General features: G+C 40.1%; 1 long non-coding RNA gene across 2 annotated transcripts in view; it reads left to right on the forward strand.

Moving 5' to 3' along the window:
• The window catches only part of LOC134473969 (uncharacterized), a 118,740-nt gene that overhangs the window by 26,307 nt on the left and 79,130 nt on the right, over nucleotides 1-13,303 (forward strand). For both annotated transcript variants that reach the window (XR_010044477.1, XR_010044478.1), the window contains exon 3: nucleotides 8,933-9,072. This is a non-coding gene — a long non-coding RNA (uncharacterized LOC134473969). The remainder of the gene's footprint in view (nucleotides 1-8,932; nucleotides 9,073-13,303) is intronic.

The following is a 13,303-nucleotide window of genomic DNA, read 5'->3' on the forward strand; positions in this document are numbered from 1 at the left end:
TTAGAGTATAAAATTATTTACATAACATGCTTAGGCCCATTAATAACCAACTCCAGGAAGTCTATAAAAATGGTCTACTTAGGAAACAAATCCCCTAGGAAAATTTCTGTTCTACTTCAAAGGGATCATGAATGCAAAACGTGTATCATGGAGTCTACATGGATGATGTCTAGAGTAAAGTACCCAGTACTAAGTGTACATACATCTTTGCCAAGCCTCAGCCCTTGTTATGGCTTAGCTAATAATGTGTCCACCAAAAGTAATATGCGTTCAGAAATGAAATTTTTGGAAGGTGATTGGATCATGGAGTGCCAAATTCATCAGTGCATTAATCCATTGATGAGTTTATATACAGTTGTGCCTCAGTTCAAAAACTTCATTTGTTCCACGATTTTTGAAAAGATAGCCACAATTGTATTTCTGCAGGGAAGATGACTGCAGTTATGTTTGTCACCTGAAGTGAATTTTTTGTTTTTTGAGACAGGATTTCACTCTACAGTTTAGACTGGCCTTAAACTCATGACAATCCTCCTGCTTCCGCCTTCGGATTGCAGGCATGTGCCATCACATTTGGCTTCAAAACACTTTTGTTTGTGAATCAAATTGCTCACAAACAAAAGTGTTTGTAAATCAAGGTACTGCTGTAGTTGAATGTGCTGCTAGGAGGTAGGGACCAGTTAGACTAGGCATGTCACTGTCACTGGGAGGGTGCCTTTGAAAAGAATTGCTTTTTCTCTCATTCCCTTCTCTCTTTCTGTCTCTCTCTGTGTCTCTGCCTCTGTTTTTGTCTCTCTGTTGGTCTCTCTCTCTCTCTCTCCCTCTGTCTTTCTGTCTCTCTATCTCTCTATCTCCCTCTCTGTCTCTCTGTCTCTCTCTCTCTCTCTCTCTCTCTCTCTCTCTCTCTCTCTCTCCCTCCCTCTCTCTTTCTCTCTCTCTCCCTCCCTCCCTCTCCCCGGCTCTTCCTGCACTCTCTACTTTCTGGTTGCCCTGTGCTGGACTCCCCTGCCATGCCCTTTAATCATGTAATTTTTTGCCTTGGAACCAACCCTTCTAAAGTCATGAGCCAAATAAACCTCTTCTCCATCAAGTTGTGTATGCTCAGATATTTCATCCCAGTGAAAGCCCTCACCCACAAAATCAAGATTGTAATTGAACTTCTCTCATAGAACTGTGTGTGCAGATTAAATGAGATAATATATGAAAAGAGCTTAAATTGGTGCCAATATAGACTGTACATATCCAATCCTAGTTTGAAAAGGTTTTATGGGATTGGGCATCCTTTCTCTTGCTTCTGTTCCCTAGTCTTGAGGACAGAATCAAGCAACAGAGATGAGTGACCCCAGTCACCCTGGCTGAGACCATTATGGAGCCAGACTCACAGAGGTAAACAGATCTAACCCAAATCAGCAGAGCTGTTCAGCCAACCTGAAGTGAACTTGTCTAGCCAAGACAAGCCTAGTCTGACCAACTAATCCCAAAAAATACTCATCAACTAATGAAACTATTTTGTCATGTGCCACTGAAGTTTCAGGAGTGTTATGTAGCATCACTGTACCATCAAGAACTGAATATGCTATTACTACTAATGCTGTCACTGACATTATTATTATAATCATTACTTTTAAGAAAAGTACAGAACAGCTCACCCAGACCTTACCTAGCTGTCCAAGGCAAAACATCCTCACAACCTGTTATTTTTCCCAAAGAAAGAAAACACATGACAAAATGAGCAGGTGGCTGCCTCTTCAGAACAGGTTGTTGCTAATGATGCTATTATTTTTCTAGTGAGTGGAGATACCCTGACAGTGTAACCTCACAGGCTGTTAGGATGGGTTGTTAATTAGTCTAATTAGTGAAGATCCCGTCTCCCATCAGCCCAGAGTCTAGCCTTATGTGTTCTCACAAGGTCTTACAGTAGGAGGTCCTAAGAAATCACCTGTCAAGAGACCATCAAGATCCAAATAGGAGATGGAATGTGTCCTCAGGGCTTCCTGCCTTCCCTTTTAAATATTAACAGGCGGCATTTACTCTGCACCAGGCGCTATGCCAAGCACTGTGTGTGCAGCACCTTATTCATGTCTCAAAAATCCAAAGAACACAAAATTGTCTTACCAGCAGGGTATACATGAGGAATCATATAAACTCTGAAAAGGCCACAGGGCTGATAAGTGACATAACTAGGATTAAAATCGGGGTCTGTCTGATCCCATTCTCATGACTGTAGAGAAGCTGTTTCTCTCTCAGACCTGGTTCTCGCATGTGGTCTCAGCCTGCCTACAAAAAGAGTACACAAGTCAAAAACTCAGCACCAGCTCTGTGTTTCTCATGTGGCTTTAGAGCAACATGTTCTTTGCGTGTTGTGTCTTTGTTATCATGGAAAGTGTAACTGGGAGGGAGACCAGAACTCAGAAGAATAATAGATGAAGCCAGATAGAAAACTTTTAGTTTAGCTCTTAGGAATCTAGAGATTAGCAAAATTAGATAGGTAAAGTCTCCCCAGTCGTCAAGACTAAATTTGGTCTCCTCTGTTACTGCTCTGTAATCTCAACACATATTTCTGGCTCACTGTCCTGTTTGCCTGCTTGAACCTTAGCTATCTCATCAGCCTTCCAGCAGCAGTGTCAGAGAAAATGAAGAGAACATGTTCCTTTCATTGTGGATGCTTCCTTTCATATTTTACTTTTTACTCCTTTTTTACTTCCTTCTCCAAATTATTCTCCCCTTCGTGGATAGCTATTCTGTTCCTCTCTGCTTGGTGTTTCACTGCAGCCATCAAGCATCTCCTTCAATTATCTGATTCTCCCTAGAAACTGGAGCATCAAGAACATGATAAAGAGCAACTAGGATCTTCTCCGTCCAACTGAGCCAGACATTTAGCAATTTACAAAAGGTGTAACTATAATTTGAGCAGTATTCCCAGAGCAAATCACTTCCATTCCAACTTTTTGATCAACTTCTTTCTCTTCTTTCTTTCCATATTCTACCAAAATCACATCACTACATGTTTGCAATGGAATCATTTCAGTAGTCTCAGTTTGTCAGTTTGGAATGGTTACCCATGGTAAAAGAGTTCTGAATTTGAGAGATCTTTTGCCACTGCCAGAGGCAAACTATTATGTGTAGGTAGTTTTACTCAAACACATGCCTCTCACATACGTCTCTCAGGTCCAGATCATCTTCTGTTCATGCTACAACAGGCTCTCCTACATTAACAATCCTAAGTAAAATGATTTGCTTTTAACTGCAAGCCTATTCTATCAGTTTAAGTCACTATACCTTCATCTCTGTTCATTATTTATCTTTTTCTTATTTAAAGCCAACTTGATACTTACAACATGTTCTTTCCCTGTTCTAAGCAACCAAAATGGTTCGTCCAATCTGAGCAGACTTGATCCACCATCTAGATGAGGTGGAGAGAGGTCAAGACTGGAATAGAAGCGAGTAGGCTGGGCCCAGGGAACATGCAGATCACAGTCTGCCTAGATGCTATCATTAGAAGCCAGGGAAAATAGGCAGGAAGCCAACAGGAGTCAAAACCTGCGACAGGAGGGCTGAAAGGCAAGGAGGTTCCAGACAGCAGAATCCTGCAGAAGCAGCTCCTCACTCCCCTGCTGCTTCCCGGAGATCACAGCTGTCCAATAGAAACTCAGCGCAAGGCTTGTGCATAGTTTAAAATGTTCCGGTAGTCATGTTTTTAAAAAGTAAGCAAAAACAGCTGAAAGAAATACATTTATTCTTGTAAAATCCATACTCATAAATGGAATAAATCAGATTCACATGTATAATTGTCTTCCTAGGGTAAAAAGCTGAATAAGTAAATAAGATTCAAAATATACAATAAATATTGTGAAAGTGAAAGGGAAAGAAACTGCTCAAAAGGGAAGAATACCTGGGATAGGGGACAAGGAAAGGAGAAGAGAAGGGAAAAGATTTTGTGTGTGTGTGTGTGTGTGTGTGTGTGTGTGTGTGTGTGTACAAGATAGATAACTATCTATTAATCTTTGTTAGTTCATCACAAAGAACAGTTTGTTGGATAGTTTATTTTTCATGCCTAAATCTTGTAATCCAAACAACTACTTTAAAGATAATACACAATGTATTAACCAAGATTAATATCCTATTATTTTGTTTTGAAATTCTGTAGCATCATTTCTATTTTTTTCATTTTGTTTTTAAAATTATATGTGTATATATATAATATTAAGATTTTCTATAATCAAGTATATCCAAAATATCACTTCAGAAAATGCAAATCAATATCTTTAAATGATTATGAAGTATCTATAAACTTCCCTTTTATATATTAAGTCTGAAGAATGCGGTGTGTACTTACACTTGAAGCAAGTCTCTATGCAGAGCAGGCAATAGACATAGGCTCCTGGTGGGTGACCCTGTGTTGGACAGCACAGGTCTGGACCTTTTCTTCTCAAAGTTTGTTGGGCACCAGCAGCAGCAGCATCTGGAGTTTGTTAGTACTGAAACATCTCAGCAGTTTCATGAATCAGAATATGCCTTTTAACAAAATCTTCAAGTGATGCATGCATTCAAGTTTGAGGCAATGACAGAAGTTCTTTGGAAGAAAATCTGAGGTGGCAACTCTTTACCAAAGCATCAGCTTGGTTGCTAAAGTGGTAGGGATGGAGTGCAAAATCTCTGTAACTTGTGGTTATTTGCTCAAATAGAAACAACAGTAGCACCACAATTGAGCAGCAAACCATTTCAAATGGAGTTTGAGTTCTTCAAGTGGTTTGAAGAAAAATAACTTATATCAGTATCTGTCCAGTGGGTGAGGTTGCATATTAAATTTACTCTGGACTCACCCTTGGTAAAATAGCTTAAAGTGATGAGGTCCTAAGCCAAGCCCTTTGCCAAGGTAGAATCTCTGGGAATATTTCAAACTGTACCACTATTTGCCCCCAAAATAGTTCCAAGAGGCCTAAAGTCCTCACCATTTGACTCATACGCTTGGCAGAAGTATTATTTCCAGAAAGACCCAGCAACATGCAAAGCCCCTCCCTTGGAAAAGGCATCTGACATAGGTTCACCTCCATCATGGTGAGAATTTGTTTGTGGGAAATGGGGAAGAGGAAAGGAGTAGAAAACCAAAGGTTTTTGTAGAAATAGGAAAAACATTGTACATGAGGCAAAGCGTTGCCACAAACGTGAAGAGGGGGGATAAAACTGGACATTAGTGAAGGATTGAACATAAGCTTCTCCAGCTCCCATGAGCTTAGCTCTAAATCTGACACACAACTGCCATCAACAAATCTGCATAAATGCGTCCATTGCGGAGGATTCCAGGGGAGCAGAGAAGTCTCCACTTTTACTGGTAGTCTTACCAGGGGAATATGTGTATGTAGTCTTAAATGATCATGTTCATGCAAGACATCAGAGCTGGAGGCGAAAACAGAGACAGAACTAGATGTAAAGATCATCTTTTGGAAAGTGACAGGGAGAGCCATAAGAAGACAAGATGTAGATGTGTGAGGCTCCAATTTCTTGGAGGTGGCCAGAATCAAACTCCTATTAGATCTGGAATCAGAAAAAGATGCCACATTGACCCATCACTGTGTACAGGAAGCTCCTTGCTTTTCCAGGCCTGCCCTGATTAGAGGTGAGGACCTCGGAAGGGTGTGTGTGTAAGACTTTCCCTCACTCACATTTGCTACCCACAGCCAGCAGGAGAATCAAACAAACACTGTTTGAGCAGGTGCCCGTTTCCGAATGAAATTGCGTGTGTTATTTTTAATATCTCTTGTCCATCTGCTTTGCTTGTTTCCTCTGGCCCAGATTAGAAGGCTCCGTCGCATTACCTGGACACAGATTTCACCAGGCAGTCACCTTCGCAGAGTGGCAGGATGCGCTTGGCTTCCCTAATACACAAACCCCAGGAAGTATAAATAGAAACGTTGCTTTTATTTGTAGACTTAATGCTGATGGGGAAGCTGGCTCAGAGGCATAAAAGCTTGCCTCTTCCAATTCACTGAACTTTGGGCCCATAATTCTTGCAGTTCAGAAAATTAAATAGAGGTCAGCAATTTATGCCTAAGGTACCGGAGGTAGGGAGAGGGAGCAGAGCTATTAAACCCAGCAAAATGTGCTTATGTGTTTTCAATTTTCTCTTGTTGTTTCTGCCGGGGTCTTCCACAACCAAATTGCTGATGGTTTATGGACTGAAAAACCTTGGAGTGAGAGACAGCCTTTCTTAGAGCACTGCTGCCAGAATATCAAGCCAGTTTCTGAGCTCCCGGCAGCTCTTGCACAGGCCTTGTCTGGGGAAGAATAGCTCCCTGGATAGAAGTGTGCTGTGGGTATCATCAGCCATCAGTCAGGGTCCAGGTGACAGTGTTAGAATGAGCTCCTTCGAATATTAACGAAGTCACTTGATTTAAAATATTAGCATCTTTTTAAAAAGTTGATGTCCTGTTCACATTTCAGAGGGTAACAAAAATCTTGGAATTTAGTGTAAAGAGAAATACTGACATCTAGATCCTCTAATCAAGTCAGATATCAGTGGGTAGTTAATCAGAAACCTTAGTACATCTTGTAAGGAGCCCCCAAAAATGCTAGAAAATATAAACAGCTCAGCTACTCTCTTTTATAAAAGTAGCACAGTGGCCAGTTTGCTTGATAAAATTAATTCAAAATCTAGACTTTGGAAAAACTTGAAACATGCAAATGCCCCTTTAGGAAACATCTTCAGTGTATGTCCCAAGAACCTAGGCTGGTCTTCAATAAATATTGATTGATTCTCTGATGATAACTCCAGGATTAGGGCCATCTTTATACCATGCAGGTAACATTCTAAATATCCTGTTACCCAAACAGAGCCTTTTTTCATATCCTGTCCTTGTTCAGGGTGTCATGTGTCTGGCAGCCCTAGCCTTTGATACAATACATTGAAAATCAATGATGGTGAACCTTGAGCTTACCACAAGAGCAGGCTGGACTCACTTACATCAACATTAGTGCAGAGCTGCTGGAAGCACACAGAATCCAAGTTGGAACTGGCTGCTTTAATGTTACTAAGAACATGTTGGTGTGAATACTCCTGTTTACATCAAAAGATCCCCATAGTTTCTTCTCAGGTAATTCAATACGAATTAGGACATTCAGTTCCAGTTTGGCCCGGGGGCCTCAAGTAGATGGAACTAAAATTTTGGTTGTCTTTTATGAACCTAAGATATTGGCCCTAATGAGATTTTCATGTGGCCACTATGATTCTCCCATTTGGAAGCAAAAAGTAGAAATGTATGAAAGTAGAAAGAGAAAAAAGCAAACTCCCTTAGCCCAGTAATATTTTGGGTTTTCCGTTCTTTATTTCTGTTTACTATATCAATTCAACTCCTGTCTCTGATAGAAATCCACAAAATATAAGTCCCTAGTATAGAATCATGCAATTTTTAATAATTCATTCAATTTAAAATAAAGCAGACCTCCAGAGAATTTAAATAACTTTTCCAAGACATGAAGTTATTTGCTGAAAGACCTGTTTCTTTAACTCAGGCTCTTCTATCACACAATTTAAGGGAGGAAGAAGACCATTCAACAGGTTTATTTTTCAAAGAGAAGAATATGTTTTTATTAATTTTCAGACTATAGACTGCTTTATGGTCAACAAGACTTTAGAGGGAGTAGGGTTGTACAACAATTACAAAATGTTCTTCAGGGATGCTACAGGTTGATTTTTCCTATGATGTTGTTGTCATCTTTCTTTCTTTCTTTCTTTCTTTTTTCTCTCTCTCTCTTTTTGTGGTTCATTTGTGTTTCTTTTTGTCTTGGGTTCTGGGGATCAAACCCAAGACCTGAGTGCATAGTAAGCATGTCCTAGCCCAACCACTGAGCTGTTCCTCCAGCTTCCTCTAGGTTTTTTAAGTACTGATGCCTTGTTTTCAGTCTAAGTAAAATAAAGAAGGATCTCCAGAGGGTGAGATACCAATTCCTGTAGTTCTTTTCTTTTTCATTGATTCATTTGCTTTTTCAGCTGACATGGCTCTTGCTGTATTCCTCACAGGCCTTGCCTTGTTACATGAATTACTATGGTTTTCTACAGATTTTTTTTTAAATGTACACAGCTCTTAAGCTTTACAGTTTTTATAGTTTCTGACATGAGGAAGAATTCAAGGCTTGAGGGAAGAGTAGAGCTTTAATTTTCTTACTTGAAATTCTGATGGACAGTCCTGGCCATCCTGAATCACTGACAGTATCCTGTATCCCAGGACGGGAAGTAGCAGCCAGGACCCAAGGTGTCCTGATCTAAGCTCTAATTCACCACCATCCTCTTAATAAAGGCAAACTTTTGGGGCTTTGTCTTATTTTGTGGCCCACTTACAAAAGAAAAAATGTTCTAATTACAGAATTTAATTTCCAGAATTTGTATGAAGTAATGTTGAGGTGCTTAGCCAGGTCCAAAGCATCAAGCCTTAGAATCACTCCAGTCTATTGATTTCTCCCAAAATCCAAAAAAGGAATTAGAGAAAAGACATCCTAAAGAAATATAGCACAGATGACAAAAATCAGGAGACAAATGCGAACAAAACAAAATAAAAAACCCTTAGCCTCCAGATACAGTGACAACATGGAGATAAATACGCTGATGAATAAAGAGAAAAGAAAAAAAGAAGAAAGGCAAAGAAAAGAAAAGGGCAAGCAGTCATCCTGAAGGGTTTTGTTGTTTTGCTTTGTTTTTCTTTAAATATCTGGTGAGGGGTCTCCATGCTGGCAAAGGGTCTACAGTACTGAGAATTAGCCACAAAATTACTTTTTCTCCAGGTGTTTGGTTTGGTTTGGAGAAGTCTACATCAGGGACATTTGGAAGAGGCCTGTGTGGTGAGGGAGGCAGAACTGGCCTCTCACTGAGTGCTTGTTCACACAGCCACTGTCTTGGACTCAGAGTCACTGTCCTTCCCTTCTCTCCCCATCTCCTCCCCAGTCTCATCTCCAGACAGAAGAAAAGGCCATGTAAGTTTACGTAATGGATATTCCCACTTAAAAATGTGGACCTCTGTGAAGTCAGCAGCCAAGAGATCCGATCCAGAGCATTTTCTGAGTGTCTGCCTCCATCAGTTAAAGGTAGGCTGGAAAGAAAGTCTCCAAGTGGGCTTTCAAACCACAGGGAGGTGTGTCCTAACATTTGGCGTAAGGTCAGAGAGATCAGTGTCAGACTCCTGAGATTTTCAGGGACACATAGAATGAAAGTTCTGATTTTCTTCAAATGCTCCCTACCAAATTAGCCTTGTTCCAATTCCAAGTCATATCCTAACAAAAAGTGAAAGATGTGCCCCATCCTCTCCACAGCATTTCACAAATATTTACAGAGCCTACTGTGTGTACATTGTTGTCTTGGAGGTTATAAAATAAAATGCATGGCCTGTTCCCTGCCCACAAAGGAACTAGAACTCAGTAAACAGAACCAAGTTACTGTGGCATAACAGAATGCAGAGTACACTTAACTGTAGGAAATCAGAAGAAAGAGTCAAGAAAGCCTTTGTGGGAATTTTAAAGATGGCGGGATAAGGAAGGTTAAAGGAAAGGGCACTCCAAGGTAAAAGCCAAGGAGCGGGAGATACAGGGGTAGAAAGCATGAAGTCGCTTTGCTTGCCCTCCTGGAAGATGTCACGGGCTGTAAGCCTGAAAAGATAGGTTAGGGCTAAATCCAGAAGATTCTCAAATGTCAGTCTGAGAAATGTGGACTTGGAGTCAGGAAATTGATGCTAGGTAAATCAAATCAATCAGATAAACTACAGAAAAAGCTGTGAAGAACAGTACATTCAGCAGTCCATTTGACTGGACAAATTATTTTCTACTTCATTCAGTTTGAGGCCAGTGAGCCTCCTAAAGGAGAGAAAAATGTTTAAGGCATTATGTTCAAATGGTAGCTCTACCATTATTTAGATAAGGGCTTTTGAATTAGTCTTTTGTAGCAGGAGTTGGCTCACCTCCTTAGGTAAAAGAAATGTTGCACTGTCTCCTCTTCGAAGTAAGATTAAATCTAGTTCTTGATCTTCATCAGAAAGCAAGAAATGTATTCCATATCACATTGGGAGGTGGGAAAAGATCAGGAATATCTGGCTTGTACTGTCTAGAAAATACGGGAAGGGCCTCTGTTCTTCAGTTCATCTTAGACAATCTGAGTACTTAATGTTTGAGCTCTCGTGAAAGTGAAGGACTCCATGTTCCCCATGCCAAGATTCACATAATGATCTTTCACTGTAGCGCTTCAGATATGGCAGTAGAGAGTGGCCAAACTATAGAGGTTTCTGAGATATGGAACTTTGGGTTTTAAAAATAAGTAAGTCAATGGCAAAACTGGATCAGTGACGGCACTCAATGTCCAAGAAATAGTATCCTCATTCATACCATCAGAGGCCCTAATCCCATCCAGATATCTGTCAGGGGCCTGGGAGGAGCCGTCAGCCCTCAGTGGTTTTAAACTACCCTACCATCTATCTCTCAAAGCCAGTTCCATCTCTAAGTCAAAACACAGTCCCAGGTGAGGATCTCTTCTGAATGCTGTCAACTTTCTTTCTTTTCTTTTTCCTCTTTTTTTACCTTTCTGTAGAACAAAAGACAGGAAACAACTGTAGGAGAAAGGTAATTCAGAAATCTGAATATACATGTTTTACAATTGTATCTGTAGGGGAGATGAAGAGTGTGCAGGCAAAAACAAAGAGAAAAGTTACCCTTAAACTCCTCTGAGAGATTAAGCAAACAATGTACAGTGAAAACAGGCCCTGTAGTAGACCCCGTGCTAGATATTTGGCATGCAATGGGGAAAAGCCAGACCTTCATTTCATTTCATCATTATCCTGAAACAAGAAAGAAATAGAAACCAAAAAAAAAAAAAATGTCAAAACTTACTCAGCTGTTTCCAATCCAGATGAGCCTCAGTTTCCTCATCTCTGAAGTTAAAATAACACATGCCTCACAGAGGTGTCACAGTGTCACACAGGACAATGCATGTAAGTATTCCCTTTAGAGGCTTCTCTACAGTTCACTGTTTCACATGGCCATGGTGGCTTTCTGAACTTGCTATTCAAAGCTACAAATTGTTCCTCTTTGATACTTATTTCAATTTCTGCTAAACTCTACCTACATTTGAAAAGTCTTAGATTTAAAAATTTTAGTAAGCAGCATTGCTAGTTTCTTTCACAAATGTCATCTCAAATTATTCCCATTCTGGTAGGAGCAATAATTAGTTTAGTGGCAAATGCAAAGTTGTGAGTTTGGTATCTGATACAAAAAAAACAAAAATAGTGTAGGTCACACAGTCAGGTAGAGAGTAAGAGGTAAATCCATTTCTTCCAACTCATGAACTTGTACCTAACTGCAAGGGATGCTGGGAAATGTCACATAGCTACATGCCCATGAGAACACTGTCCTGGGGTATAGTAAGTGCATAAAATCTCTGCCAGAATGGGCAATGGCCCTGTATTAAAATGACAATAATCTCCTGGGGTTTATCAGTTCTTGGCTGATAACTCACAAAATATAGACACTAGAGACTGATTTTTTTGAGGGTTGTTGAAAGAATTAGGAATGCATGGTACATAGCACCAGACATATTGTAACCTCCCCCCCCCACACACACACACACAACCATCTGTCACTAAGGAGAGGTAGCAAGGTGAGGCGAGACAGTCATGGCCTCAAGTTTCCCTCATGACCCATATGTTGCTGAGCAAGTTTCATAACTTCTTTGTGCGTGGAGCTTCATCTCCAAGTATGGATATTCATAGCCTACCTCTGCTGATAAGAATAACAGGAAAGCTTACGTGAAGCCAAAACTGACTCACAACCACCAAACAGAGTTACCTACATTCAGTCAAAAAAGAGACAGCACACACATGAAACACGCTGGTAGTGGAATACGATAGCAGAGCCGGGTAAAGGCTGACTTTCTGAGAGGCCAGTACTTCTTTCCCAAAATTGCCTACAAGTTCCATTTCTAGGAAATCGCCAGTAATTGAAGTTTTTGAAATTTATCCTATTTTAAATATTAAAACAGGGGTTATCAAAACTGGCTGTCTATCAGAATCATCTGAGAAGATTTTCAAAATTATGGAGTAAGGAAGGCCCTTTGTTTATATTCTGAAGATAATTCTAAAGTAGTGAAACAGACATGTTCCATTAATGCCATTAGGAATCATTACTCTAAGGTATTAAAAGAAATTGGGAATGCATTTTTGACATTGCCATTTATCTACTTTATAATCAGTTAAGTAAAGCAGAACACTGCCTTACTGTATTGTACTTTTCAGAGTATTCCACTTCACAAGCCAATGCACCACAATATGGTCATAGACACGTTAACACTTGATGGGTAAATGTTAGAAATAAAGATATGGGGCCAGTCAGAAACCAAAAGATTACTACTCAATTTTATGATTGATCCACTCAACCACTTAATCAATAGACTGTTGTTGAACCCTTTGTGGGGATCTATGCTGCGTGGTAAGGATATAAAGGTGAATGAGAACTAGCTCCTGTTAAAGTTATTCCTGTTTTTCAAGACAAAAGCCACAGCCTCAGATGATAGGACCTGTCACAATGCTCCTGAATATTTTAGATTCAAACATTTTATTAGGAACCAATCAGCTCCATTAGAAGGCACTAGGCTTCTAGCCTCTTGATCACACTTCATTCACCTGGAGGTAACTTGTTTGCCTACATGGCAAATAGTCACATTATACATTACAAAGATGATAAAAGTTGTATGAAAGGTTACTTTCTCCATGAAGCCTTCCCTAACTGCCAGAGTCACATAGACCAGCTTCCTAATATACATATTTCATTTATTTGAGTCATTAACCTATTCTTGTATGCTTATTTTGACATCTCCTCCTCCCTTGTAGTACTGACTTGTTGAATTTTTTTCAAGAAAATAACCCTTCAAGTATGCCAGTTACATAGCTCTGTTTCTCATGGGCCAAGTGTCAGTTGGTGGGAGTGATCATGTCAACCTGGTACCAACACACTTAACCACTGTCACCAGGTGTCAGCACTCCACATTATGCATTCTGCACACCAGAGAAGGTGCTGTCATCACTGCTACCTTGAAGTGAGTGCATTCTCCAGGAGTGAGGTCTATGTTGCCACAGCATCCAACTCTGCCATTTGCCTAGAATTTATAGACCACAGTTTGGACCCATAATACTTAAGAAATTGTCTACAAATGACAGTGCTAGAAAAACACACAGAGAGGACCACATAGATGTTGAATGAGGTCTACTTGAGAATTCTTCAAGGAAATGGCCATGAATGACAAAACAGACAGTGGAAGTCAGTAGGCAAGAGGAATTGG

The sequence above is a fragment of the Cavia porcellus genome, unplaced genomic scaffold, assembly GCF_034190915.1.
Source record: "Cavia porcellus strain 051 isolate PalLab524CR breed Dunkin Hartley unplaced genomic scaffold, mCavPor4.1 scaffold_29, whole genome shotgun sequence".
Lineage (NCBI taxonomy): Eukaryota > Metazoa > Chordata > Mammalia > Rodentia > Caviidae > Cavia > Cavia porcellus.